Source organism: Rhipicephalus microplus, chromosome 3, assembly GCF_043290135.1.
Source record: "Rhipicephalus microplus isolate Deutch F79 chromosome 3, USDA_Rmic, whole genome shotgun sequence".
Taxonomy (NCBI): domain Eukaryota; kingdom Metazoa; phylum Arthropoda; class Arachnida; order Ixodida; family Ixodidae; genus Rhipicephalus; species Rhipicephalus microplus.
Window position 1 is genome coordinate 136,700,199 of NC_134702.1, and position 8,730 is coordinate 136,708,928.

The window sequence follows — 8,730 nt, forward strand, 5'->3', positions numbered from 1 at the left end:
CCGACGCATTGTGTAGGCACGAAATGTATACGGGACACTATCGAATGTCTTTTACAGTCATAATTATGGTTAAAACGTAAACATATAAAAGTGCATAAAGAAACGTTTTGCAGCACTAGAAGAACCGAACCTAAAGCGTTCGGATAAGGCTTCTCATGTTTGCCGAACAAGGTACAGTGACGGTCATCCTCCACTGTGCTTTTGTGGATGTGTGGATTTGTTTGGTTGTAAGCTAGCCATCATTAGACGTAGGTTTCGTTATGTACCTAAATATTCAGTAGTACCAGAACTTCATTGTCACCCGAATACCGATGATGTCCAAGATGCGTGTTCTGTCCCTCGCTGGGAGACAGCAATGCCAACCGCGAGCTGGTTTCGCCACTGCAAAAGAAAGTACCTGCCATAAAGCTACTTATGCGGCTGGCAGCTAAGAAAAGGTAAGGGCTGAGGGAACGCAGCGTAGCAAAGTCAATAAATGCTTACGCGCTGAGTCACATAGCGTACATCGCCGCACATGCTTGCTGGAGCAGGAGCGAAACCTAGAGGCAGAACGTGGTGATACGCAAGGTGTTCAGAACAGCACTGCGTGTGCCCCAGTACACAGAAAACCATTCGCTTCTCTAGCTGTGCATGCACAACATGCTGAACGAGGTCACTGAGACAAAGAGGATTGCACAGCTCGAGAGGTTGTCGAGCAGCAGAACACTGACGCATTCTCGGCCTGCTTGGAATACAAATATCACGTGGCGTGAAGCCTGAAGGAATCAGTGCTACCCGAAATCAGGGATGCCATACGGAAAGAAAACATTCCCACGAACATGCACCCCATTCATGACGTGCAACGACGCAAATGCAGACCGTTGGTGATTCTGAAGGAACGCGGAAGAAAGCAGGGTGTCCCCGTTGTCGATGCGGTCACATATCAGCAGTCCGCAGTCCGCCGGCGACGACAATGAGAGACGACTACAACCATCCCCACTAGAAAAGAACAAGTGAGAACAAAGTGGGGGCACAAATACCGCCCCGTTACTGCAGCTACAACAACGGCAGAAGCGTGTGCGGTGACATCAAAAAGTGCAGACAGAGGTTGGCGGTGGCAACTGGCTTCTCCACGGAGGTATTCTATACGACGAGAAAGATTTGGGTCATGACTTGGCACGGCAGCGGTCGACTGAGGCTTCAAAAGAGGTGGTCATAGACCTCGCGGTACTCCATGGAAATGCGGAAGACACCTTTATTATTAGGCGTTGTAAATCACTGACTTGAAGCTTTAATGAAGGATTGGTGTCCGGAGAGGTGGCTTGCATGCTTAACTCCAGGGTCGAGGATTTTGTGTCAACCACGATTACGCACAAAGCCCTCAAGCGGTTCGCTGCACACATGGTGACATAGCAGCTAGCACCACCAACAGCCGCAAAAGAAACAGCAGCAATTCGAACGTCGAAAATACACGAGCACTCCACCCGCTCACAACAAGAGGGCTCACGTCGTTGCAAGGCAACTTACCCACCGCGGCACAGCAGGTGCTGCCACTGTTGTTGGGTTGGACCCCCCTGGAGGAATGCCAGTGGTCACAGGCTCCAACGCCACCGGTTTCGCCATCACCACCACCTTCGTTATGGCGGCAACTGAAGTTGGGAGCGCGGTATCAAGGCAGCAGAGGTGTGCCGACGGCTCTGCCTAAGTAGTCTCAGCCACATACCATGAGGTGTGTTAGCACTACAGAAAAACCGAAAGAAATATCTGAAACCTCACGTTTGGCTGGACGCGTCACAGGTGGTGGACTTGAGGCGTCTGCAGATGGGCGCTTTCACTTACCCCTACAAACTGCACCACCTGTGGCCCACGCTGCGCCCGTCGCCTGGCTTCCCGTGGTGCGATCACGAACGCGAAGACATGGCGCATGTATTTAGGAAATGTGCGAAAAACAACAAGGTACCAGGAGAATAAAAAGTGAATGAAATAATCCCGCCCCTTCATTTCGCTCTCCGAATTCAGTTATTATATTGAGTTTGTGATCTTATTATGGTGTGCGCGGCTAGTGGACTGTATCCAGATGGCAGCTAAACGGCGATGAGTCGGTGTTTCACTACGCATCGAGCTCAAAATTGCCTCTTAGCGGTCCCTTGCAACATACCTGGCGAAAGCCCGGCTATGGGGGACAACGAGAGGCCGCTAGCGCCAAGCGGAGCTGGACTTTTTCATCCCGCTCGACATGTTGCTGCAGGCTCAACATCAATGCGACGTAACATACAGAGAACAGTGAGGCCTTGTATTGTAAGAAGAGGCGTACAGAGGAGTGAGAAGAGGTTAACAAAAATGACGCCACATCGGCATCTTCTCCTAATGACATAGGACAGGTGGATACAGAAGCACCCAAGAAAGACCAGGGAGCTTGCATGGTGGTCGCCCATCATACCGATGGTGTTCAGATCCATTGCCACCGAGGACTCCTTTTCGAAGGTGAATCGAAATCGCTTGGCACAAGAAATAATCACTGCTAATATAGAGAAAATGACATCATCAAGAATCAACAGAGGCGGAAGTTTTCGTTTTGGTGTACAGTCTTTGAACTCAGCAAACAAGTTGCTGCTGATCAAGGGTCAGGCTGGCTAGCCTGTACATGTGATAAAACCCCAGTCTTAAATGAAGACCCTAGTAAAGATAACAGATGTTCTACTTGAATACAGTGACTATGACCTAGTGAAGAATCTTGAAGATGCTCCACTAGGTCTCTCAGTCACATGAGCATCTCAGTCACACAACCAAAGAGATGCTGATGTATGTGCCACAACGCAGCCCATGCAAAATGTGACACTGTAGTTTAGTCATGACGTGCCATCGCAAAAAAAAAAGATTTTCTCTTGGCTTTACGGTTCACACTGTCGAGAAATACGTTGAGCCGGCTGTAAGGTGCTACAGCTGCCAGATATATGGGCACAAGGCTAAGACTTGCAGGGAAACCAGAGATGCAAGGTATGTGCCGGTCCACATAAATACAAAGAATGCACCTTGAAGCGCAAACCTAAGTGTGCAAACTGTGCTGGTCCACATTCAGCGTCGTTTCAAACTGCTCTTTAGAGGATTTGGCATCGGCTGAACAAGGAAAGAGGATTAAAAAAGGGTACCATAGGATACAAAGAGGTCCAGTGACCAATGCGAATATAGTCGAAGATGTTCCTGCGGCACAAATATATGCGAAAGAGTGGCACCATGGCTCTTACTCGGCAGTAATGAAGTACTCGGCACCAAAACATCGCGTTGGCAAAGAAGTAATAACATGCTGAAGTCGCACCTTCTGCCCGGCCAGACACAGCCAACGAGTCAACCACTACTGAATGGCTGGGTCACATCAACCTGTTGAGGAACTATTTTTCATGAAATGTGATCTCGGTGGAGACAGCTGGAAACGAGCAAGTCATTTTGCCATTAAACCTTGCGGCTTTTCAAATGATTCTACGATGCCTGCCACAAGCAAGTTCTTTACCGGAAGGGAAATTGCTGCTAGATATTAAGCAGCTTATCCTGTAGTAATTATGGCTACCGGACTATTTAACTGGTACAAAAAAGTGCAATATTTCAGTGGAACTGCAATGGTTTGCGGAATAAAAGTGGAGAGTTTTGGAAATTTGTCGCTGAGAACGGGTTTTTGATTTTGTGTATTTCTGAAAGAAGACGATCCACTAACGTTCGCTTCTCTAATTATGTGGTATGCCAAGCAGAACATCCTGCTGCAAAAAGCAGACTGATGTGTGTGAGACGAGATATTCCAACAAAACTGGTGGCTACTTCGAAAACAGATCCACCGAAATCCGTTAGATGCAAGGTGCAGTTTGGTAACCTTATTTTAACTGTTTTTAGTGTCTACGTGCACCCTCAAGCAAAAGTTTTATACGTAGAGTTAGATGCACTGCGTAGATATGATCATGATCGCATAATAGTATGTGGAGATTTTAACGCGCACCGTGAAAATTAGGGTAGTGAGCGCTGTGTTGTAAGAGGATCTGCTACAGTAAATGTATGCAAAGACCGCGGTTACGCTATACCTAAGGAAAGTTCTCCGACATTCCTACGAGGGCATAAAAACTGCAGCGTATTAGACATTGCTGTGTGCTCCTCTGAATAAGCGGCTGGAGTGGACTGGACTACAGACGTTGATGCAAGAGTAAGTGACCACTTGCAAGTATTCATTTATAGCTCAATGTTGAAAAAACGAGAGATAACCACACAACAAAAATCACAAATTGGGCAGTATTGTGAGAACTGCAGAGGCGAAAACTTATTGAGCCTTGTTATGATACAGAAAGGTATGCATCGAAGATAAAACATTTTCTAACAAAACCTACTAGTACAGTACCCGTTCTGGATGGGTATACGGGTGTTGACGCTGTGCATGAGCAGTTTCGCGCATTACGACGCCGACCTGAAAGAAAATATCGCAGGTCGCGAAATTGAGAAGATCTCTAGGTTGCACAGAAAGCACATTCTGCAATGCAGACCATTTGTAGAAGCTTTCCACCAAAAGGTGGCAGAATTTATTCGCCTCACTTTCTCCACTCACCTCGGCGCCTCAAGCTTGGAACATGGTACGTGCCCTGCGACCGCCAGTAATCCACTCGAGACCACTGCAATATCCAGCGCTGTCTCAAGTATTTAGCGAACGTATGATTGCCGAAGAATTTTGCGATGTAATACTGCGAAATAGAGAGCCCGTTCGAACGAGCGAATATCAATTCTCAGTATAATCAGCTTCGGTGGTTGTAACGAAGCTCTCTGAAGTCAGTTCATCAGATCTGAATGACAGCATCACATCAGATGAGCTCCGATATGTGCTGTCTTCAGTAAAACGAACAAGTTCACCAGGAACAGCTGGAGTTACATACGCTGCTCTCGCTAATTTGTGCAAGAAAGCAAAATTACATCTGTTGGACATCTATATGAAAATAGGCAAAAAGAAAAAGTTCCGGAAAGTTGGAAGATGTCAAAAGTAGTACCGTTGCTAAAGCCAGGAAAGAGCCTTATGCAGTTGGACTCGTTTAGGCCGGTTCGTTTGACAAGTTGTTTTTCAAAAGTGATGAAAAAATGATCAATGAACGAATTTTATTATGGCAAGACATAAAAAAACTACTACCAGAAAGCATAGCCGGCTTCAAAAGAGGGACATGCACAATGGACTGCATTCTGGATTTGGTCACAGATGTGGAAAACCAACGAGCGCAAGAAAACATCACTGTCGCTGTATTCCTTGATGTCCACTGAGCATAAGACACAGTGAGTCACATTCACGTTCTGGAAGGCCTGGCGTTACATGGATTCGAGTACAAGAGACTGCATTGGATCGCTGACTTCCTGAAGTATTGGCAAATTTTTGTAGTTACGCAAGAGGGCCCAACATCAGACCATGTCGTCAACCAAGAAGTGCCACAGGGCAGCGTGCTAAGCTCTACTCTCTTTAATGCAGTCATAGCGCAGCTACCGTACAATCTTTCACCTAACGTCATATCTTCAGTATATGCTGATGATATAAGTATATGGACTCCTGGTCCATCGTTTTTAGATGTCCAACAAACTACAAGCAAAATTGGATCATGAGACCACTTTCTTAGAAAAAAAAGTATGACACTGAGCCTGGCAAAAACAGCCATACTATCATTTGCATTGAAAAGACCTGAAGATTCCCAGATTATTCTGAAAAACAAGCCTATTCAAATGTTAAAAAGTCCTAAAGCGTTAGGTGTGATTTTAAACCAGAAAATAACATGGTCGCCTCATGTACAGTTTCTTGAATGGAAAGTGAATCAAGCCATTCGAATCCTGCGGCCTGTCTGCGGGGCTAAATGGGGTGGTACTACAGAGTCGCTCTTGGACCTAAGGGTTGTGTGGATGCACCCCATCGTAATTTACTCGCTGCCTCTGCTGAACGAACTTCCAGCCTCCAGCAAAAGAAGACTTCACTGATATTGGCAAGTACCTTGAGGATATGTCGTTGGTTGCTGCGGTCGATGTCCAGTACTTTAGTGCATGCAGAGGCTCGACAACCATTCTTGGCAGTACTCAGAGCTAAAACAATATAGAAAGTCATTTAAATTTTCACGCAACATTATAGTCATCCTTTATATGGTGAACTAACACAAAATGAGAGCCACGCTACAATAGGATAGTGTGTAATTATTCCAAACAGTAATTACAGGATTTTAACCATGGCAACCATCAAAACCACATTGGACGCTGCCGAAACTCAACTTTATCTGTGAAACAGATGGGATACAGAAGAAAGCAGGCATAGCACCTCTAGTTGCGGCACAGATTGTACAGCGTCATTTTCATATAACGCACCATAGAAAAACGAAGATATGTACAGATAGATCATGCACTAAGGAAGAATAGGCTTTTGCAGTTTTTATACCTGAAATTTAGAAAAACAAAATTTACAAATTATCACACAAATCTTCATCAGTGACAGCAGAATTTGTGGATATCTTCGAAGCGGTTAAGCCTATCTTCGAGAATTCCGTCCAAGAAATGGGGTGATATGCACGGACAGCTCACCTGCCCTTGAGCTAATGAAAAAAGCAAGATCACTGAACAAAAATGGCATTGGGATATGCCTCAGTGCAGGGTCACAACATCATATTTCAATGGATAGTCGACCACATTGGAACAAAGGGAAATGAAGAAGCTGACAGCCTCGCTAAGAAAACATTGAACGAAGATCCGGATTGCGCAAACCTTATGTGTGTGCCGAATATTATATTTTTCATAAAACAAGGAGCTAACCATTGTTCGATGGAGACGGGGTTTGATAGCCCTAAATGAAGTAATCAATACTTTATAAAGTTATTCCACACAGTCGTTTTTTATAGCGACAGACCTCCCACAACTCTTAGAGACAATAATACACAGACTACGACTGGAAGTAGTATACACAAACAGTTTCATGCACAAAAAACCTTGATCGAATTCTCCGGAATGCCTTTGTGGTCATGCAGAAGAAGATATTTGCCATATTCGTTTTGAATGCGTCAAATACGTGAATCAAATAGGAAAATTAAGGAACAAATTAGGAAAATTGAACAGACGCCCCCTCACAACGAAAAGCATACGAACACCTTGGCACTGAGAGGCATCTTCAGAAAAAGGCGACCATCTTCCTGGCAGACTTGCTAGTGGAGACCGGACGGGATAAGGGCCTGTGGTAGACATCCAGGGGTTGACATATATGAAATGATGTGTTAGCGCATATACTGACAGTAGAAAAGAAAGGTAAGCATGTGAATATTTTATGACAATATGAACTGCTGCAAGAAGACTGTGCATTGAATGATATTTTCATTGGTTTTAGTGTGCTACTATGTTTTTATTGATCACTTTTGGGTACTGATCGGTAATATTTTTTTCATTTTTTTCGCTGCAGAACTTATTCATATGGAGTAGCCAAGGCAATATAGGCATCAACCTCTCAACAGCTAAATAGATAGGACAGAAAAGAACAGAAGAGGCCAAGAGAAAGGACGACGCAAGATGCAGGTGCCTCTGAAGCGGCGTGCCTTCTTGAGTGAAGGGAAGCTTCCCAGTTCAGCGGGGCTCCCGAAGGCCAGAAGTGGGCCATTTAGTGAGTCAGCACCATCGCCGGGGACCTCAGAAGATGTTAATCGAATGGTGGGCCTCTGAGAGCCTATAGCCCCACGCATGACCATTGGGTAAATCAAGTTTATTATACTTAACTCAACTTGCTTACAACCTATGAAAACCATCCAGCCGATACCACGCACTGTAGTAGTCGTTGTAGTAATGTGAAACAGTCAGTGAAGAACTGCAGACACCACACTGTTTAACGCCAAGGGAAAGTAAGGCATACTTCTGAAGGCGTCATTCACATTCACATGATTGTCATGCAAGCGTGCATTGGCAATCTGTTATGTAATATGCTGAAGAAACTCATATTACAAAATATACCATACATGCAGGGAAAACTTGATCTAGCAAGGTCATGTAACTCGCCCACATGAAACTACTTCTGAATGTATCTAGCTGCTATTACGATAATTATACAATACATAACCCACATGTATGTTCCTCACGCCATGCCATACATATTTTGGTGCTCAGGAGCCCCAACTATTTTTGGGCGCAGTTTAACTCTTTCTTGCACAAAGGTAATTTTTTGGCGGCACAGCATTTTATTGAAAAAAAATGTCACACTTGTGCAGAAAGAATTTTTCCTCAGAAGAAACAAATATTGGCAATGTTAGTTCAAACTATATAAAGAGGTGACCTCCGTGCACTAAAGGTCTTTTGATTACTCACAGTGAAGGGCCACAAAGCAGTGCTCCTTTTCCCGCAGTAGCAAAGGGGCATTTCGTATAGCTCCCATTCATCTCCTTCCTGAGGGCCGTTCTATAATTAGGGCGAAACTGCTTCATTAGAACGATGGAAAATATTATATTGTAATCCTGCTAAGAGCCTTTATGCATAGTGATCACACCAGGTGATCCTCTTAGGCATCACGGTGTTAAATGTATACAGATCGTGTACAGCTTTTCATTTCTATATTTTTTCAGTATTAGCAACTCTGCGACATGATGATCGACTCTTGTACGATAATAAAGGCAGATCATAGCACATTTGTTAAGGGAGCGTCAATCGTGTACGTGAACTAAAGGTGACCTGCTCGACTACGCGTAAGGTATATATTATGGATCGCTAATTCAGGAAAGTTCCAACTTCGAG